Genomic DNA, 22,387 nt, shown 5'->3' with positions numbered 1-22,387 from the left:
AAATATAACTCAGGTAAATATAAATGTTTTAATTTGGAATGGAATAAGTCATAAAACATTGTTTTATCTCTGTCACATGTTATAGCCACATCACAGAAAAGTAGGTGATTATATTCAAGGTATTAAATATTCGGAGCAGGTCAAAAAGTGGGAATGTGTAAAATCATGTTTGCATGTTGAAGGATCCTAATATTTTCATACAAATCATGACCTAATAAAAATCCTGGCTATGACTATGAATGTTTTGTTCAAAAGAGAGAAAAGAAAGAGATGAGGTTACACACATTTTTGGCCAACTGATATGGTTTGGCTCTGGGTCCCCACCCAAATTTCATTTTGAATTGTAATCCCTGTGTCTCAAGGGAGGATCCTGGTGGGAGGTGACTGAATTATGGGAGTGGTTTACCCCATTCTGTTCTACTAATAGTGAGTGAGTCTCAGGAGATCTGATGGTTTTAAAAGTGGCGGTTTTTCTTGTGCACGCTCTCTCTCTCACCTGCCGGCATGTAAGAAGTGCCTTACGCCTTGATTGTAAGTTTCCTGAGGCCTCCCCAGCCATGAGGAACTGTGAGTCAGTTAAATCTCTTTTCTTTGTAAATCACTGGGTCTCAGGAAGTTATTTACAGCAGTGTGAAATGGACAAATATACCAACTAATCAGCAAAATATTATATATTTTATGTTTTCTAATTGTGTATTGCTAAATAGTTTAGAATGCCTAATGTGAAGAAGGCAATGATATTCTAATAAAACTAGTAGAAGGAGGTATCAGATATTTCTCAAGTTGATTTTATGATTCTGGTATAATATTTAGGGTTTTCCAGAGAAACAGAACGATAGAATATACATATTCTTTTGTATTATTTCAAGGAATGTATGCATTATTTTAAAAATGCATTATTTTAAAAAGTAGGCTCATATGATCATGGGGCTGACAAGTTGAAAATCTATCAGGCAGGCCAGTAGTCTGGAAATGCAGGCAGAATTTCTGTGTTATAGTTTAGAGGCAGAAATTCTTGTTCTCTGGGAAACCTCAGCTTTTGCTCTTATGGTCTTCAACTGATTGGACAAGGCCCACCCACATTATCTAGGGTACCCTTCTTTACTTAAAGTGAATTGATTATAAATGTTAACTACATCTACAAAATACCTTCATAGCAACACTTAGATTATTTGATTAAATAACTGTACTATAGTATTGCTAAGATGACAGAGAAACTAATAATCACATCTGGTTTCATAGTTTGCTTTCTTTTAAACATATATACATATATGTACACAAATTATATAATATACATGCAATATATATTTCTACATATTCATTCAACTATTAGTTAATTGATTAATATAATATCCATTAATTACTACTAATATGTATTCATCAATATTATTTTAATTGATATATTATTTTTATATATTCATTAATTCAACTTCATTTATTAAACATTTTCTATACTATGTTCTGAGACCCAAACAACAAATAGGGTATTATTCTTATATATTGGAGAAGTTCACATTTCATTGAGATGAAATATAAGTCAAGATTTTATGAATATTATTATAGCATTCCTAGTTTTCTATTTGAAAAAAAAAAGGCCTAAATTAGAGATCATTTATTAAAAATTATCTGGTAACTATATGTGCAAGGCACTAGACTATGTGCCCAGTATAATTTAACGGTTAAAAAAAATAAAGTGTCATTCCCTAAAGAGTTTAAAATATACTGGGGATTGATTCAGCTCTTATTTCAGCCACTAAGTGATATAGGGCATATTACTGTAATTTGATATTCAGTTTTCTTATCTGTGCAATGGGAATTGAACTAAATAGCATTTCAGTATTTTTTTTTATGATTCTAAAACATTATCATTTTCAAGACTGTTTGTATAGAAAGTCATTCTTTAGTGGGTAGAATAGATGCATTATTTGTATTAATTTGGTTTCAAGTAGAAAAATAGCAATTGATACCATGTGTTTAAGTAGTGAGCTCCAGATATATTTTCTCATATTTAGATTAATATATAAATTGCTTTCATAAAACAATACAAATTAATCTGATAGAGAAATTACCAATAAGTAGGAAATGCAGTGGCCAATAGCAGAATATATTCTTTAAGTTTGCATAAGCATTAGATGAACAAAACTGTTTTGAGACAGTTTGTTATTAATTATACATAGGAAAAACTATCATGTGAGACTTGAGGATTTGAAAAGTTCTATGTGTTGAAGATTGTTCTTTGAAAGTCATGTTATGTTTGTCTCCAAATGAAATCTTGTTTTCAAAATTTGGCCATCTGAAAATAAAGAGGACCCTTCATTGTAAAATAGATATTATAAGGATGTAAGGTTTTTAAAATATTTGAATGAGGTGATGTACTCTAATTCTTTGTATTAATTTTCATTTTAAAAATTACACAGGTCAATAAAATGATCACGATGCAATTGGTAGCATGCATAGTTGATGATTCATGAATTTGAAGAACAATGATACACTATTTTGTATATCCTTTCTTGGTGAAGAAAGACCAAACCTTCCATTCTCTCACTGAACTGCTTTTAATTTTCAAACCACATTAAAATTTCATTCTTTGTATTTGCTTTCTATTTTCATAGTGATGGGAATGGAATGCGATCTCCATCACTCAGCCATTATCCTGCCCTTTGTGGCCATCGCCTTTGACTCAGGCCTGAGTTCACCACAACTTATTTTTACAATGATCCTGACATGCAGCCAGTCCACTTGGCAGAATTTTTACTCTTGCTTAGCTGATTTCAAAATGAAGATTCTTATTGTTTCTCTTCAAAGCATTTCTAGTTTCAGCAAGAAAGCTTTTAAAATAAAACTGCTGTCATGCGAATGACTGAAGACAAAATGCATTTTTTTTCCAATTCCCTGATTCTGTCTCAACTATTAAGTTCTGAGGAGCTCTCCACTTTTCAGTCTTATTTATAAAGATATTATTAAATCTAGCAATATTTTCTCAAGAAATTCTGGGCAGTGAATACTTTTTTTTTATAATGGTGAATGGATTCACTGTTTTCATATACTGTGTTGTAGAAAATATATCCAATGTACATGTAGCAAATGCTTGTCTTGTTCGGTATTAAATTACTGAATTGTTTATGACTATCAGTGAGGCAAAGGGAACATTGCAAGGTTTGGGACTGGGGTTATTTTCTTTCTGACTTTTGATGTCCTCCTTTTAAGGTTTCACTTTGCTGTTTACTCTATGTATTATGTCATTTCAGTTTTTTTCTTCCTTGGTGGACATTTTACAGCCTACGAGGAGCTGGTGGGCTTCAAATTTTCAAGGTATAATTTACTAGTTTTCTCCCAATCACAATGTTCTGTGACTATTTATTTATTTATTTTCACAGAGCTAGTTTTATAACCAGGGTGGTTACAAAAATAAATGGTAACTAAAGTACATAAATTCATCTTGCATGTAATTTTGGTTTATAGCTTATCCTAGTCATTCCCAAACTTTAGGGTGCACCAGAACCACCTGGAGAGCTGTTTAAAACCAACCAGACAGCTGAGTCCCACCCCAGAATTCAGTACTTCTGAGGGGTGGGGTCTGAAATTTTGAATTTTCAATGACTACCCTGCCAATGCCACTGCTGCTTGGCAAAAGACCAGAGTTTGGAAATTACCTGTGCAGAACATGAAAGAATACTAGACACTTGTCATGTTGTTCAAATAAAATAGCACACTGTCATCTACCGAAGATGGCACAAATGCCATTATTCTTAAGAAATAGCTGTGACTTTCTCATCTTAAAACAGTATACCTTCTTTAAGCTTAGCTCTTGCATTCTGTGAATAAAACTCGAATTGAAGGAATGGCCATATTTCTGACAAGTCATGAGGCTTACCAAGGTCAATTTCATTTGCTGTATAACTTAAAATACAATTCTACTTACAATTGCCTGGCATGGATGATTGCACTTTTTTTAATGTACATAATACATTTGACACTGAGAAATAAGAAGCTATGAAAATAAGGTTGATAGCCAGTAAAGAAGTTTTTCCTTAAATGGTTGCAATCTGCCAAGAGCTGATAAGGAAAGAATCCTGTGGGGACAATGACAAAAAACTTAAAGCCATCAAACCCATGTCAGCACTAGGCAAGAAAACAAATAGAATTCCAGACAATTCAGAACAAATACTACAAATCAGAGACTATACTCTAACCTCCTTTCAATCTTACACTTTTGAAAGACAACTTAGAAGTACAAAGGATGGTGAGCAACTCCACGCTAATAGTTAACATTTTGCCTTTACTTTTGACTTTCTTCTGTTGAGCTGGAATTAAATGTGTCTTCAGTAAAAACTTCTCTCAGTTTCTCTGTGGTGCATATCATATTGTCTCTACTGTAAAATGCTCAAGAAAAAAAACTGAGGCTGAACAAGGGTAAGTTAATTATTTAAAATTGTGTGTTAATTATGATGAATTAGAGTAATGAAGTTATGCTTAGCAGATTTCTGTTGTACTTTTGCATTCTCTGTTCTAAATGGTTTTGAAGCTATAAAGTATTATTGGAGAAGAATATTACCATATGAAGTTAAAATTATTAATCATAGCTTCATAGATCCATACCCATGAATTAGATAGCTAATTATTCCTCATTTTTCACATGGTATTATATAAAAGGTATGTCTCAGATTTGTAATTTTTTTTAAAATTTTGACGTTAAAATGAGTTGTGTGTCAAATTTTGATGCTACTTCTTATACAGAGTACTTAAAATGAATGGGAGCGGAAAATGGATTAACTGAAGTTGTTGTGACTTACGAAATCTTATAGTTTAAAAGATTTTAAAGTTGTTCAACTAAGGGAGATGAGCATAAAACTAATAATACCAGTATCTCTCTATCATTGAAAGGTTGCCATATGCAAGGTAGTACTTCCAAGTCTGTGAACTGCACAACTTCTTTAAAATGTTTTACAGATGATATCCCATGGAGTTTGTGGAATTTTCGGTTTAGGGAAGTCAAATAACCTGAAAATCTCATTCAGATGCTGAATACTGAAGCTAGAATTTGAACTCATCCTATTCTTTTAATTATACTTCCTTATTACAAGTTTATATTAATGAATTCAAGGTTACTTATATGTGTGAACAACCTCCTCTTGTTGATAAAAATATGTTAATAGAAATGATTTCCCAAAGTGGAATTTTATAAAAGACTGCATAGAAAGTAAATGCTATTGAAACCAAGTAGGGGTGGGTATAGCCATAGATCTTTATAATACAAATATATTGGTATATTATAGAAACATCCTACTTAGTTGAAATGCAAAAGCAATCAAGAAAATAGTGCATTGTTTTGTAGATTTATACGAGACTAGGAAATCCAGGGTGAGATAACTCAGTGAATGGTGAGTATAGTGAATGGCTGTGAAATAAGAGGAAATAAAGATTCCCTAGCATAGAGCAAAAGATATTGACTTTTATGATGTTTTTCTTTTTCTCATGTATTTTTTTCTTCTTGTTCCAAATTGTGAAATAATATGTGCATTTGTTTTCTGCTAAATCGTTGCTTTACTGAATTCACTACTTAACTTATCAATGATAAAAGGAGTTATTTCAAAGACTTGGCCAAGGCAGCTGAAGGTATGAGAATAAACCAACTTCTTGCAAAAAAACTAAAACAGAACAAAGCAAAACAAGACAAAACAAAAAACTTAGAGTGGTGATTACTAGTAAGGTTTGGCTCTGTATCCCCATCCAAATCTCATGTTGAATTGTGATCCCCATTGATGTGGAGGGACCTGGTAGTAGATGATTGGATTATGGGGGCAGATTTCTCCCTTGCTGTACTCATGATAGTGAGATCCCTTGAGATCTGGTTGTTTAAAAGTGTGTAGCACCTCCCCTTGGTGCTTTTCCTCCTCCTCTGGCCATTTAAGATGTGCCTACTTCCCCTTTGCCTTCCGCCATGATTGTAAGTTTCCTGAGTCTTCCCCAGTCATGCTTCCTGTACAGCCTATGGAACTGAGTGGATTAAACCTCTTTTCTTTATAAATTACCCAGTTTTACTTATTTCTTTATAGCAGTGCGTGAATGGACTAAGGCAGTTAGTGAGAGAAAGCTTCTCTCTTGGCATTGCTATGGTGTTTGGGCTCAGTTTTACTCATTGTCTTGTAGAAGCTCTGAACTAAATCATCAGCCTCTAGCAAGTATAGTTTGAATTAAAGATAGAAAGTATAGAGCATGTCTATTTTTCTTTTAATTAATTTCAGTTGCCTGTGAAAAGAAAAAAGTTAAGAAACATGTAGATAAAGATAATTTATTCAGCAAAGTCATCAAGAAAATAGGATGGCTTCAATGCAGAATATTTGAGTCATTTTAGAAACATCATCAAACTGGCAGAAGTTTGGATAAAATGACAATGATGTTAATAAAGTAGCAAATGTACTATATTTCAATAATAGAAGTGGTAAATCATTTTAAATAAGTTAATTATAAAGGTATATTTTTACAAAAATGATAGGACCAGAGAGATATTAATTTAAAATTATATGAAAAAAGAGACATTGAATAGGGCTATAACTTTATCATTTTGATATCACATAGTATTGATTCATCAGTAAGTAAGAATTTTATTTATGATATTGTATAAAATACTTGAGTTTAAGAAAGATCTCATTACATTATTTTGTAATCACCCAACTAGGGTATTTTATCAAGATAATAAGCATCCTAATGGTCAGATAATCCCTTAAAAGATCTTTAGGTAGCCAAATGGAAATATTCAGGTACAAATTGTTTTCTTTCAAACAAGCAGTATTATTAATTAACACCCTAGTTAATCGAATCCACAGAACTGATTACAACATTACTTCCTTCCATGAGTGTACATTTAATACCAGTAATTTTCCTTCAAAAAAGTAAAGTTAGATTAACAAACATTGACATTGGTCTAAAGGGGGCTTTTATACAGCTAACAAATAATTGTCAGTAGCAATTAAGCTGTTTCACAGTTAAAGCTTACTGAAGGAAGCAGGGAAAAATGAACAGACTATTTTGTAATACAAAATTTACCTACTGCCTCCATGAATCATTGAACAAATACATCTTTGTAAGAAATATAGAGCAGGGAAGAATGAATTAAAATATAGATGCCAAATATGAAGTAAGATCTAGGTGTTAATTCATTAATTCTGACAATGTATTTATAGAATGACTAATATGGCCTTTTTTGTAGAATTTACATTAATTCAGTTTTCCTGGAGAAAATATTTAGAAGTTTAGGTGCAGTTGACTGAAGACGTAGAAATAACTGAGAGCACAGTTGAGATTGGAGAAAATGAACATGGTACTCTTCAAAACAAAATGATGTAATCTAGAAGCATTCAGCAGCCTGTTGGTAGCAAGAAAGAATGCATGCAATTTACTGCATTAGTCTGAGGTGTAGCAGAGCGGTAGATGTACATTGAAGTGTTGTGTGAGCTTCAGTTGCACAAAAACTTAATGTAGAACTGCAAGATAAAAAGTCTATTGACTACATGAAATTTTAACATCAAAAGGGTAGGTGGAAAAATTAAAACCAGCAAACAAAACTTGAATCAGAAAGATAGGAAGAAAATTAGATCAGAAGAATATTAACACAAACAAAATTGCAAACGAAACGTTAAAGAGGAAGACTGTCATTTTCATTTTCAATGCTCCAGAAAGCTTAAGGAAGACTGGGTACAAATGTTAGGGATGTCAGGAAAAGTCTCTCAGATGTTGTTATTTCTGTGTTTGAACCAAAGCAAGGACAAGATCACCAGTGTACTTGATTCATAAACAGAAATTGGTGCTGCTTTATCAACACTGCTGGTGAGAAAATCTCATGTTTTTATTGTGGTGAAATTCACACAGCATAAAATCAGTCATTGTAAAGTGTACAATTAAGTGGCATTTTGTACATTTGCAATGTTGTACAACCCAAAGCCTCACTTTTAATAAACGTAGTTTGTCTTGAAGCATAAAATGAAAAAGCCTGAAGAAATCATCTAGGGAAAGTATTGACTTGTAGCATAGACTCAAAAGAAATGAAAGAGAATATTTGGAGTACGTATGGGAATGATTCCACTCTTTGCTGACTAATGGATTAAATTATGGTCTAGGATATCTAACAAGAAACAAGAACGTCTCCATCTGGTAGCAAAGAATTGACTTTGAAGGAAACTCCACAGTGTTACTTGAGCTAATCAAGGATTGTGGCAAAGCTGCAGTTTTCTTGATAGCTTTATGTCCCCTTACAGTTGTGCATACTTTATTTTCCAACAAGTACCATCTTATTTGGTGTTATTAAAATTTTATAGCATGCTAGGTCTTTTTTTTTTTCTACTTTTTTTTTTTTTTTTTTTTTTTTAACAGAGCAATTATGTCTTGCAGAGCAGGCTATTTTAAATCATCATTTAAATATAAAATATTTTAAAAATAGAGTTATAAAATGATTTTCCTATACCTGCAATTAGTGAAAGTATTTCTGGGAATTATAAGCTCAGGAAAGAATTTTAGTGTTAGGAGGATATTGAATGAAATGGAAGAACTGTCACGTACAAATGATGAGATTAGATAGATTTGGTTTTGTGGTGTCATGATAAATATTGGCTTTCATCCTAGGTTCCTGACTCACAACTTCCATAGCCCTTATTACAGTCTTTTGTTATAATGTTGGGTGTGTTAGACCTTAGGGGCAGGCCTCTGACCTTCTCCTGCCCTCTTTTCTTCTACCTTTCTCTCACCTGCCCCAGGCAGGACTCTACTCTTCCCTGGCCTTTCTGATCATGGGTCTTAAGAATTTTCTCAGAGAGGGTCCTGCCCTATATTCTAGGGGGGAAGGAATACTGCTGTCCTGAAGCTTCCATAAAATCCCAAGAGGATTGGGTTAAGTTGGCTTCCAGATAGGTGAACACATGGAGATTCCTGGAGGGTGGCATACCGGGGGAGGGCATGCAAGCTCCACACCATTTTCGACATGCCTGCCCTATGCAACTCTCCATCAATACCCTTTGCAAAACCAGCAAATGTAAGCAATTGTTTCCCTCAGTTCTGTGAGCTGTTCTAGCAAATTAATTGAACCAAAACAGGGAGTCATGGGAACCCCAATGCCTGATGCCAGTTGGTCAGAATTTCAGAGGCCTAGATTTGTGACTGGTGAGTGAGGGGCAGTTTTGGGGACTGAGCCCCACCCTGTGGGATATGATGCTATCTCCAGATAGACAGTGTTGGAATTGAATAGGAAGACACTCATCTGGTGTCCACTGCTTGGTGTGTGGGGAAACTCCCCTCTACACTTTGTCACGGAAGTCTTCTGTGTTGATTGTTGTGACACGAGAGCAGAGGAAGCCCATGGTTTGAGAAAGTTTTCCCCACACAGGTTGTCTTAGGGGAGAAAACAAAAGCTAGCTGATAAATGTAGAAACAGAAAAGAAGATGGTGGTGACGGTAGCCTAGCGTGCCAGGGAGCTGTTGCTTTTCCCTAATCGCTTTCATCCAGGCTCTATCAGTGGTCGGCATCCGTGGAAATCAATGAGAACTTGCACACCAGTAAAAAACATGGAGAAAACCCAGGAAAATAGTAAGGGGAAAAGAAAAGACAATAGCTTGACTACCTCTCAGTGAAAGCAGAAGAACTCTGAGATCATACGACAAAAGCAGAAGGCAGCTAATGAGAAGTCTATGCAAACAAAAGAAAAATGATGACTGGCTATTTGGAAAACCTGGGTGCTACTACCAACTGGGTGTGTCATAAGCTCTAAGGTCAAGATTCTGCAGACTGAACAGTCATTACGTATGTTATGGCTTACGCTTTAAAAACTATTTTAAATTTTACCTTTCAGCTTGACTTAGTGTGATGTTTTAGAAGCATTTTTCAAAGAGTAAAACACTAACCATGAAAAAGAAAAAGTTGAAATATGAAGATTGAGAATAAGAGTGGAGGCACAGATGTGGGGAGTCCAGCTGCTGGTTGTTTTTAATAGGAGAACTTGGTTAAGCATTTACACTGCTTTCTTCTATTTAAAACCATGATGACCTGATTCAGATAGTTTCCCTTCTGCTATGAACATGAGATCATAGATGAAACAAAACCTTCAAAGTAAGCTCTAAGTAAACACCAAATAATAAAAGAAAGATTCAAAAAGCACAAAATATAATAAAAGTCAACATGGTGAGAGCCGATGGCACTGCAGCCCACAGTAAATTTTACCCTGTATTTTGGCATGAAAGGCTGGGTGTAGGCTTGTCATTCACCCAGGAAAACCAGAGAGACAGCCTCAGGCTGTTGCAGGTGGGTAAAGTGAATTTTCTAATCCTGCATTAAAATATGCATGAAAATCTTTTCATAGTTATTCTCCATTTATGAAAAGTGACCTAGAAAAACTCTACATACATACAAAGATATTTGGCCTTAAATTTTTTGCTCTGTTTAGGGTCTTAGGTATAAAGGAGGGAAGAAGAGAAGGCAAGTATAAAAAATAAATGCCTTAGGGCCCAAACATGTCTACATTTATTTATTTTTTTCTGTCTAAAATCATTCCAGGACTGTTGTAATCCATATATCCTTATCAGTAATAAGGAAACTGAAATAATAAAATCAGAGAAAAATAAAAAAGTTAATGCAGAAAATAAACTCACACAACTGGATTACATGATATGATTAGAATGTTAGTAGATGGAAATAAACAGAATTAGGCATTAAAGCATTATAAATATGAAAACAGAGAAAAACTTCTAACTAAAGATGCTGAAGTTTATTGATGGGATAACAAAATAGAATTAAATATATTTTATAATATACATATTGTTATATATTATTTATATTTACTATGAGGAATTGGCTCATGTAATTATAGAAACTGAGAAGTCTCATGATCTGCTATCTACAAGCTGGAGACCTAGGAAAGCTAGTTGTGTAATGTAGTCTGAGTCTGAAGGCCTTAGCACTGGGGAAGTCAATGATATAAATCCCAGTTCAAGGGCAGAATATGATATTAGATGTCCCAGTTCAAGTAGTGCGGCAGAAAAACAAAAGGGGTAGATTCCTCCTTTCTTTACCTTCTGTTTTATTCAGGCCTTCAGAGGATTAAATGATACCCAACAATGTTGGGAAAGGTAATCTATTTTACTCAATCCACCAACTTAAATTCTAATTTCATTTGCAAACACCCTCACAGACATAGCCAGGAAAAATGTTTAATCTAGGCACCCCATGGCCCATTCACCTGGATGCATACCTTTGTCTATCATACTCAATGAACAGACTAAGAAGATTAGGAAGAGCCAACCAGAGAATTATTGACCTGAGAGGTGGATCTAAGAAAACTACCTGACATACTACAGAGAAATTTAAGCAGATGGTGATAGTAACTGTAGGGCACACTAAGGGTTTCCTGGGATATTCATGATATTCTACTTCTTTATATTGGGACAGGTTCCATGAGCGTGGTCACATTCTGAAAATTTGTGAAGTGGTACATGGAAGAGTGATATACTTCTATAAAAAGGTTAAAAAAAGTTTATAAGTACAAAAAATGTGAAATGTAACATTTGAAATTGTAAGTGAAAAAAATTATATAAAAATTTCTAGTAATTTTAGAGAAGCAAAAATGGAATTGCAAACAAAGAAAAGAAACCATGAGGACCAGAAATACAAGACACAGAATAAGATGGTTGAACTAAATCTAAATATAAATCTACCTGTTTAAACACAGGAAATATCAGCTTTGATAAAATAACAAAATTTTATTTAAAATAATCATACCTAAAACTCAATGACTAAGAAATTTTGAAATTCAAGAAATAAAAAAAGTTGACCAAGTATTAATTGCATAAAAATATTAATGTATAATTAGACTGTATTATATATTTATTACAGATAAAAGTCATTAATTAATACTAAAAATCATTAGTCAGACCTTGTAATCTTATATCTAAATATCTGTAATTCAGTAATTACTTAAAATTATTTTTTAAGAGAGGCTTTAACATTGCTAAAACAATTAAGAGAAGATGAATTTTAACAATGGAGAAATAAAGTTCAGAGGAAGAAGCGGGATATAAGGGGCAAAAGAAAGCATTAAATTGAACTTACATAACATTCTTCAAATTACGAGTTTAAGTAGAATTCAAAGTAGAGGTCACTGATATTAAAAAAATATGAAGAACTGAATGGAAAAAAATGTATGATATGTATACTTATCAATACTTGTGAAATGCAGCAAAAGCCACTTTGCAATTTCAAGTACATTTTTTAAAAAGAAAACAAGAATATGTATTAAATTCAAATAGTAAAATAATAACAATAGTAGTACTTGTAAAAATGTAGAAATATGGAGACAATTATGAAAAAATGTTAGATTAATATTAAAAAATTTACAAAATGCTGTTTATAAGTGTTAATAATATAAAATTTCCAAAAGGACTTATCACAAAAAGATAGTAGGTTTAATTTTTAAATAATTGAGACATAACTAAAAGTATAGCAAGATAAAAACAAAAGTAAATGGAAAACAACTTGGTTTATAATATCAAGAATTAGAAAAAACTAAACATTTACTAACAGGGGAATGGATACATTTTCCATAGTTATATAATGGAATACTATGCAGTAGAAATTAATGGACATATACTTATGTGGATAAATGTCAACTGTAAGGCTACATAAAAATCCATTTCTAAGAAGAATGCATATAGTATGACATCAGTTGAATAAAGGTTTAAACATACATAATGATATCAGCTTTAAATCTTATATCATCAGATCATGCTAGCCATTCCTCTATTTTTGCTCCTACTTGCCATATAAAAGCTCTCTGATCAGTTCCCGGTATCAACTTAATCTTTTACTTTCTGATTTCCCATCACTTTCTCCAACATTGGTGCTGTCATAGTTCTTGATGATTTGAAAGACAATCCATTATCTGCCATTTTCTGGCATCTCAGTTCCTGTAAGTTCTTTCATCTAATGATCTTCATCAACATCTCCACTTGTAAGTCCAACACTCAGTCATTGGGCTCTCCAGCCATTACTTCCTGTCTTTTGACTAATGTTCCAGTATTGCCACAACTTTGCTCTTAACTATGATTTACTGTATTAATTTTCTAGGGCTGTCTTAATAAAGCACCTTACTGCCTAGTTCACTGAGAAGAAGGAGGAAGTCAGAAGAGACTTTCTACAACCCCCACTACAATTTCTAATAACCCACTTGCACTTGAACTCATATTTTCAACTTTTTCCTGTGCACATCTTTCACCTTTCTACCTACGAACTAGATCTTTTCCCTATCTTCCAAAGTCTTTAAGTGATTTTTCTTTTTCTCTCAACCATTCCCTTTCTACTAGAACTTTCCTATAAATATATAAACATACTGTTGTTTCTCACATTTTTAAATGGCCTCTTAACCTTGAATTTCTCAAATACTGATCCACTTATCTCCTTGTCTATACCCATGATTCCCAGTTTTTCTTCCACTATTCTCTACTAAACTCCTACCAGCAAGACTTCATTGTTACTACCTAACCAAAATGGTTTTTATCGAGGTCATCAGTGACTTCCAGTAAGATAATTCCATGGTTATTTCTCAGTCCTCATTTACTTGATCTGTTAGCATTTGTCATATTTGTTACTCTGAGGACATCACACTCCCCTGGTTTTCCTTCTTTCTCAAAAGATAATCTCAATCCCATAACTGGTTTCTCCTCATCTCACAATCCAATTTTTGTTACTCACTGGGAGTTAATGCACCTTATAATGACATTTTGATCAATAATGGGCTGTATATAAAATGATGGATGCATAAAATTATAATGGAGGTGAAAAATTTCTATCATCTAGTGACATCATAACCACCATAATGTCATTGTGCAACCCATTATCTTTGCTATGTTTAGATACACAAATACTTACCATTGGAATACAATTGCCTACAGTATTCAGTGCAGAAACATGCTGCATAGGTTTTTAGCCTAGGTGCAACAGGGTATACCATACAACCTAGGTGAGCAGTAGGCTATACTATCTAGCATTGTGTAAGAACCCCACGTGATGTTCACACAACAACAAAATTGCCTAAAGATGCATTTCTCAGAGTGTATCCTTGTTTAATGATGCATGACTGTATTTGGGCCTTTTCTCCTTACTATTATGCTAATTATCTTGAAGCCCATTCAGTGTCATTTATATGGTAATACTTCCAAATCTTATATTTACAATCTTCCTTTCCCTGCAGTCCAGCCTCATATATACAACTGTACCCTTGGCATCTTTGCTGATATTAAAAGATACATATATAATTTACTATGTTTGAAAGTGAGCTCCTGATCATTCTACTGCCATTGCCTCCAAACATGCTCTTTTAATAGATTTGTTTGCTTGTTTGTTTCTGCTAATGGTAGTTCTCTTTCCAACAGCTCAGAACTAAAATCTTGACCTGTGCCATCATTATCTTTCACCTGGATTATTGCAACAGCCTCACAAGTGAACTTTCTGCCTTCTATCAAGCCCACCACTGAAAAACAAAACAAAAACAAAATAAATCTAGTCTATTTTCAACATACCAGGATTTTTTGATTAAAATATCAATCATATCATGCCTATTCTCTGCATAAAATTCTGCCAACTGGTTACCATCTGACAAAGAGTTATTAATAAGTTATTATGAATGCCTATAGCCAGTCCAAATCTATACACTCCTCTACACTCTTTTATCTCTCTGATTTCACTTTCTGCTCCTCTCCTCCTATCTGTCTATATTTCTTTACTGTTCTTTATATATATCCAGTATATTCTCAAACCATCATTTCTTTTAACTACTTACTCAAGAAACAATACATCATCTGTGAAACTTGACACTGATCACACTTTATGTTTTCTCTTACCCTCATCTAACATATTATATATTTTAGAAATTTATTTTTTCACTGTCTGCCAAATTTACTAAAATGCTATCTTTATGAGAAGAAAGATTTTGGTCTGTGTTTTGTCCTTTGCCCTATTTCTAGTAGCTAGAATAACACATGCACTTAATGTAATAGTATATACCACTTAATATTTGTTGATTGAATAGATGAAAAATATGTGTGTATCTGAATGTGTGTACTATGGATATATACATATATAGCAAACATGAAGATCTGTGCATGGAAAAAGTAAACACCAAATTGGGGAGATTCATCTCTTAGTTATCCACCTAAGAGGAATAATTGCTAATACAGGAAAGAAGCAATCTGAGGAGTACACAAGGAGATTCAAAATATTTGAGTTTATTTCATTAGTTTAGTGAAGAATATGTGAGTATTTGTTATATTATTTGTACTTTTTTGTATGTCATAAAATTAATTTTATATGAAGGTAATGATATACTAATCAGTTGGATAAAATTCTATTATGCTATGTTGTCTTCTTGAGCACTATCTTAAAAATTCCATGTATGTATTTAAAAAGTTGCTTGATTTTGGTCTGTTGGAGTTTGCTTGAGGTCCACTCCAGACCCTGTTTGCCTGGGTATCAGAAGCAGAGGCTGCAGAAGAGAGAATATTGCTGAACAGCAAGTGTTGCTGTCTGATTGTTCCTCTGGAACTTCGTCTCAGAGGTGTACCCGACCGTGTGAGGTATGAGGTGTCACTCTGCCCCTAGTGGGGGATATCTCCCAGCTAGGCTACTAGGGAGTCAGGGACCCAACTGAGCAGGCAATCTGTCCGTTCTCAGATCTCAACCTCCATGCTGGGAGAATCACTACTCTCTTCAAAGCTGTCAGACAGGGACATTTGCATCTGCAGAGGTTTCTGCTGCTTTTTATTTAGCTATGTCCTCTCCCCAGAGGTGGAGTCTACAGAGGTAGACAGGCCTCCTTGAGCTGCAGTGGACTCCACCCCGTTTGAGCTTCCAGGCCACTTTGTTTACCTAATTAAGCCTCAGCAATGGCAGGTGCCCCTTCCCCAGCTTTGCTGTCACCTTGCAGTTAGATCTCAGACTGCTGTGCTAGTAATGAGGGAGGCTTAGTGGGTGTGGGACTCTCTGAGCCAAGCGCGGGATGTAATCTCCTGGTGTGCTATTTGCTAAGACCCTTGGTAAAGCGCAGTATTAGGGTGGGAGTGACCCGATTTTCCAGGTGTTGTGCGTCATGGTTTCTCTTGGCTAGGAAAAGGAATTCCCTTCCCTCTTGTGCTTCCTGGGTGAGGTGATGCCTCGCCCTGCTTCTGTTCTAGCTCTTTGGGCTGTACCCACTGTCCTGCACCGACTCTCCCTGCAGCTGAGGGTCCTGACTGTTAGAAGGAAAACTAACAAACAGAAAGGACATCCACACCAAAACCCCATCTGTACGTCACCATCATCAAAGACCAAAGGTAGATAAAACCACAAAGATGGGGAAAAAGCAGTGCAGAAAAGCAGAAAATTAAAAAAATCAGAGCGCCTCTCCCACTCCAAAGGAACACAGTTCCTTGCCAGCAACAGAACAAAGCTGGACAGAGAATGACTTTGACAAGTTGAGAGAAGAAGGCTTCAGTCGATCGAACTTCTCAGAGCTAAAGGAGGAAATAAGAACCCAGCGCACAGAAACTAAAAACCTTGAAAAGATTTGACAAATGGATAACTAGAATAACCAATGCAGAGAAGTCCATAAACAACCTGATAGAGACGAAAACCATGACACGAGAACTACGTGACAAATGCACAAACTTCAGTAACCGACTCAATCAACTGGAAGAAAGAGAATCAGTGATTGAAGATCAAATGAATGAAATGAAGCAAGAAGAGAAGTTTAGAGAACAAAGAGTAAAAAGAAATGAACAAAGCCTCCAACAAATATGGGATTATGTGAAAAGACCACATCTACATCTGATTGTTGTACTGGAAAGTGGCGGACAGAATGGAACCCAGTTGGAAAACACTCTGCAGGATATTATCCAGGAGAACTTCCCCAATCTAGCAAGGCAGGACAACATTCAAATTCAGGAAATACAGAGAACACCACAAAGATACTCCTTGAGAAGAGCAACTCCAAGACACATAATAGTCAGATTCACCAAAGTTGAAATGAAGGAAAAAATGTTAAGAGCAGCCAGAGAGAAAGGTCGAGTTACACACAAAGGGAAGCCCATCAGACTAACAGCGGATCTCTTGGCAGAAACTCTATAAGCCAGAAGAGAGTGGGGGCCAATATTCAACATTCTTAAAGAAAAGAATTTTCAAACCAGAATTTCATATCCAGCCAAACTAAGTTTCATAAGTGAAGGAGAAATAAAATCCTTCACAGACAAGCAAATGCTGAGAGATTTTGTCACCACCAGGCCTGCCCTACAAGAGCTCCTGAAGGAAGCACTAAACATGGAAAGGAACAACCAGTACCAGCCACTGCAAAAACATGCCAAAATATAAAGACCATCAATCCTAGGAAGAAACTGCATCAACTAATGAGCAAAATAACCAGCTAACACCATAATGACAGGATCAAGTTCACACATAACAATATTGACCTTAAATATAAATGGGCTAAATGGTCCAATTAAAAGACACAGACTGGCAAATTGGATAAAGAGTCAAGACCCATCAGTGTGCTGTATTCAGGAGACCCATCTCATGTGCAGAGACACACATACACTCAAAATAAAGGGGTGGAGGAAGATCTACCAAGCAAATGGAAAACAAAAACAAAAAAAGGAAGGGATTGTAATCCTAGTCTCTGATAAAACAGGCTTTAAACCATCAAAGATCAAAAGAGACAAAGAAGGCCATTGCATAATGATAAAGGGATCAATTCAACAAGAAGAGGTAACCGTCCTAAATATATATGCACCCATTACAGGAGCACCAAGATTCATAAAGCAAGTCCTTAGAGAATTACAAAGAGACTTAGACTCTCACACAATAATAACGGGAGACTTTAAAACCCCACTGTCAACATTAGACAGATCAATAAGACAGAAACTTAACAAGGATATCCAGGAATTGAACTCAACTCTGCACCAAGCAGACCTAATAGACATCTACAGAACTCTCCACCACCAATCAGCAGAATATACGTTATTCGCAGCACCACATAGTACTCATTCCAAAGTTGACCACATAGTTCGAAGTAAAGCACTCCTCAGGAAATGTAAACAAATGGAAATTATAACAAACTGTCTCTCAGACCACAGTGCAATAAAACTAGAACTCAGAACTAAGAAATTCAATCAAAACCACTCAACTACATGGAAACTGAATAACCTGCTCCTGAATGACTACTGGGTACATAGCAAAATGAAGGCAGAAATAAAGATGTTCTTTGAAACCAATGAGAATGAAGATACAACATACCAGAATCTCTGGGACACATTTAAAGCAGTGTGTAGAGGGAAATTTATAGCACTAAATACCCACAAGAGAGAGCAAGAAAGATCTAAAATTGACAACCTAACATCACAATTAAAAGAACTACAGAAGCAAGAGCAAACACATTCAAAAGTTAGCAGAAGGCAAGAAATAACTAAGATCAGAGCCAAACTGAAGAAGATAGAGAAACAAAAACCCTTTAAAAAATCAATGAATCCAGGAGCTGGTTTTTTGAAAAGATCAAAAAAATTGATAGACCACTAGCAAGACTAATAAAGAAGTAATGAGAGAAGAATCAAATAGATGCAATAAAAAATGATGAAGGGGATATCGTCACCGACCCCACAAAAATACAAACTACCATCAGAGAATACTATAAACACCTCTATGCAAATAAACTAGAAAACCTAGAATAAATGGATAAATTCCTGGACACATACACCCTCCCAAGACTAAACCAGGAAGAAGTTGAATCCCTGAATAGACCAATATCAGGCTCTGAAATTGAAACAATAGTTAATAGCCTACAAACCAAAAAAAGTCCAGGACCAGACGGATTCACAGCCAAATTCTACCAGAGGTACAAGGAGGAGCTGGTACCATTCCTTCTGAAACTATTCCAATCAATAGAAAAATAAGGAATCCTCCCTAATTCATTTTATGATGCCAACATCATCCTGATACCAAAGCCTGGCGGAGACACAACAAAAAAGAGAATTTAGACCAATATCCCTGACGAACATCAATGCAAAAGTCCTCAATAAAATACTGGCAAACCGAATCCAGCAGCACATCAAAAAGCTTATTCACTATGATCAAGTGGGCTTCATCCCTGGGATGCAAGGCTGGTTCAACATTCGCAAATCAATAAACATAATCCAGCATATAAACAGAACCAAAGACAAAAAACACCTGATTATCTCAATAGATGCAGAAAAGGCCTTTGACAAAATTCAGCAGCCCTTCATGCTAAAAACCTCTCAATAAATTTAATATTGATGCATTGTATCTCAAAATAATAAGAGCTATTTATGACAAACCCACAGCCAATATCATACTGAATGGGCCCAAGCTGGAAGCATTCCCCTTAAAAACTGGCATAAGACAAGGATGCCCTCTCACACCACTCCTATTCAACACGGTGTTGGATTTCTGGCCAGGGCAATCAGTAAGAGAAAGAAATAAACGATATTCAATTAGGAAAAGAAGTCAAATTGTCCCTGTTTTCAGATGACATGATTATATACTTAGAAAACCCCATTTTCTCAACCCAACATCTCCTTAAGGTGATAGGCAACTTCAGCAAAGTCTCAGGATACAAAATCAATGTGCAACAATCACAAGCATTCTTATACACCAGTAACAGACAGACAGAGAGCCAAATCATGAATGAACTTCCATTCACAATTGCTTCAAAGAGAATAAAATACCTAGGAATCCAGCTTACAAGGGATGTGAAGGATCTCTTCAAGGAGAACTACAAACCACTGCTCAATGAAATAAAAGAGGACACAAACAAATGGAAGGCCATTCCATGCTCATGGATAGGAAGAATCAATACCGTGAAAATGGCCATACTGCCTGAGGTAATTCATAGATTCAATGCCATCCCCATCAAGCTACCAATGATTTTCTTCACAGAATTGGAAAAAACTACTTTAAAGATTATATGGAACCAAAACAGAGCCCACATTGCCAAGACAATCCTAAGTCAAAAAAACAAAGCTGGTGGCATCACACTACCTGACTTCAAGCTATACTACAAGGCTATGGTAACCAAAAACAGCTTGGTACCGGTACCAAAACAGAGATATAGACCAATGGGACAGAATAGAGCCCTCAGAAATAATACCACACATGTACAACCATCTGATCCTTGACAAACCTGACAAAAACAAGAAATGGGGAAAGGATTCCCTATTTAATAAATCGTGCTGGGAAAACTGGCTAGCCTTAAGTAGAAAGCCGAAACTGGATCCCTTCATTACTCCTTATACAAAAATTAATTCAAGATGGATTAGAGACTTAAATGTTAGACCTAAAACCATAAAAACCCTAGAAAAAAAACTAGGAAATACCATTCAGGACATAGGCATGGGCAAGGACTTCGTGTCTAAAACACCAAAAGCAATGGCAACAAAAGCCAGCATTGACAAATGGGATATAATTAAACTAAAGAGTTTCTGCACAGCAAAAGAAACTACCGTTAGAGTGAACAGGAAACCTACAGAATGGGAGAAAATTTTTGCAATCTACCCATCTGACAAAGGGCTAATATCCAGAAACTACGAAGAACTCAAACAAATTTACAAGATAAAAACAAATAACCCCATCAAAAAGTGGGCAAAGGAAATGAATAGACACTTCTCAAAAGAAGACATTTATACAGCCAACAGACACATGAAAAAATGCTCATCATCCCTAACCATCAGAGAAATGCAAGTCAAAACCACAATGAAATACCATCTCACACCAGTTAGAATGGCAATCATTAAAATGTCAGGAAACAACAGGTGCTGGAGAGGATGTGGAGAAATAGGAAATAGTCCCACACTGTTGGTGGGACTGTATACTAGTTCATCCATTGTGGAAGACAGTTGGCGATTCCTCAAGGATCTAGAACTAGAAGTACCATTTGACCCAGCCATCCCATTACCGGGTATATACCCAAAGGATTATAAATCATCCTGCTATAAAGACACATGCACACGTATGTTTATTGAGGCACTATTCACAATAGCAAAGACTTGGAACCAACCCAAATGTCCATCAATGATAGACTGGATTAAGAAAATGGGGCACATATACACCATGGAATACCATGCAGCATAAAAAAGGATGAGTTCATGTCCTTTGTAGGGACATGGATGAAGCTGGAAACCGTCATTGTCAGCAAACTATCACAAGAACAGAAAACCAAACACCGCATGTTCTCACTCATAGGTGGGAATTGAAAAATGAGGTCACTTGGACACAGGAAAGGGAACATCACACACTGGGGCTGGTTGTGGGGAGGGGGGAGCGTGGTGGGATAGCATTAGGAGATATACCTAATGTAAATGACGAGTTAATGGGTGCAGCACACCAACATGGCACAAGTATACATATGTAACAAACCTGCACGTTGTGCACATGTACCCTAGAACTTAAAGTATAATAATAATAAAAAAGTTGCTTGATTTTAAAAATATCCTTCATTTCTCTATTTTTTCATAATTTTAGATATATGAAATAGAGTAATGGCTTTAATTTTATTTTTAAAAAATTCTGGCTTCTGTCACTTCTCTGTGAGTTTTCATTAATTGTTTTTTTGTCCTCATTATAAGTCAGTTTTCTTTTTCTTACTACATCTGTTTCTTAGACTGGATGCCTGATAATTTGAATTTTACATTCAAATGGTGCTATATATATTTGATTTCCTATATATATTTTTGATTTTTGTTTGAGAATACAGTTAATTTACTTTGAAACAGTTGAATCCACTTTGGTCTATTTTTTATTTTTGATTTGTTAGGTGACTCCATAGCAGTGTTTACTATAATGCTAATATTATCCATTACTGAGGTAAGAGTCTCCTGAATATTCCATTGAATGCCCTGTATATCCTGAAATTGTCCAGTCTAGCTATTTACTGCCCTGTGTGAGTACCAGGCACTGTTTCCTCTAATTTTATTGAATTACCTTTCCCACAATTCTAAAGTAGTTTCCTCACATGCATATGATGCTCAGTATTTTGCTGAGTACTCAGAGGAGACTCTGTAGACAGCCAGAATTTTCTCCCTGTGCAGTTTTCTCCTCTCTGGTACGTTCTCCTGCATATTATAGCCAGTTAGTCTTCCCCAGGGCCTCTACTAAGCTTTCTCAACTCAGGGAGTCTTCAGGACTCTGTGCCAAAGCTGGAACCTTTCTTAAGGCAATAAGCTGAAATAAATGTAAGATTCCTCCGGTTTGCTTTCCTTCCTTCGGGTATCACTTCTGTCTGGTATTAAGTGTCTTAAAAACTATTGCTTTTTTTTCTTCTCTTTTTGTCTTGTCTTTTGGTTGTTCCAGATGGGATTATTACACCTTGACCGG

General features: G+C 35.3%; 1 long non-coding RNA gene and 1 pseudogene across 1 annotated transcript in view; both read left to right on the top strand.

The window, feature by feature from the left end:
* The first annotated feature begins 448 nt into the window (after window positions 1-448).
* The window catches only part of LOC135970819 (uncharacterized), a 67,738-nt gene continuing 45,799 nt past the window's right edge, over window positions 449-22,387 (top strand). The window contains exons 1-2 of the long non-coding RNA XR_010586669.2: window positions 449-567; window positions 3,249-3,312. This is a non-coding gene — a long non-coding RNA (uncharacterized lncRNA). The remainder of the gene's footprint in view (window positions 568-3,248; window positions 3,313-22,387) is intronic.
* Window positions 8,975-9,699, top strand: LOC102141601 (small EDRK-rich factor 1 pseudogene; annotated as a pseudogene).

This window comes from Macaca fascicularis, chromosome 5 (genome assembly GCF_037993035.2).
Source record: "Macaca fascicularis isolate 582-1 chromosome 5, T2T-MFA8v1.1".
Classification (NCBI taxonomy): domain Eukaryota; kingdom Metazoa; phylum Chordata; class Mammalia; order Primates; family Cercopithecidae; genus Macaca; species Macaca fascicularis.
This window is presented reverse-complemented; position numbering and strand designations above follow the sequence as displayed.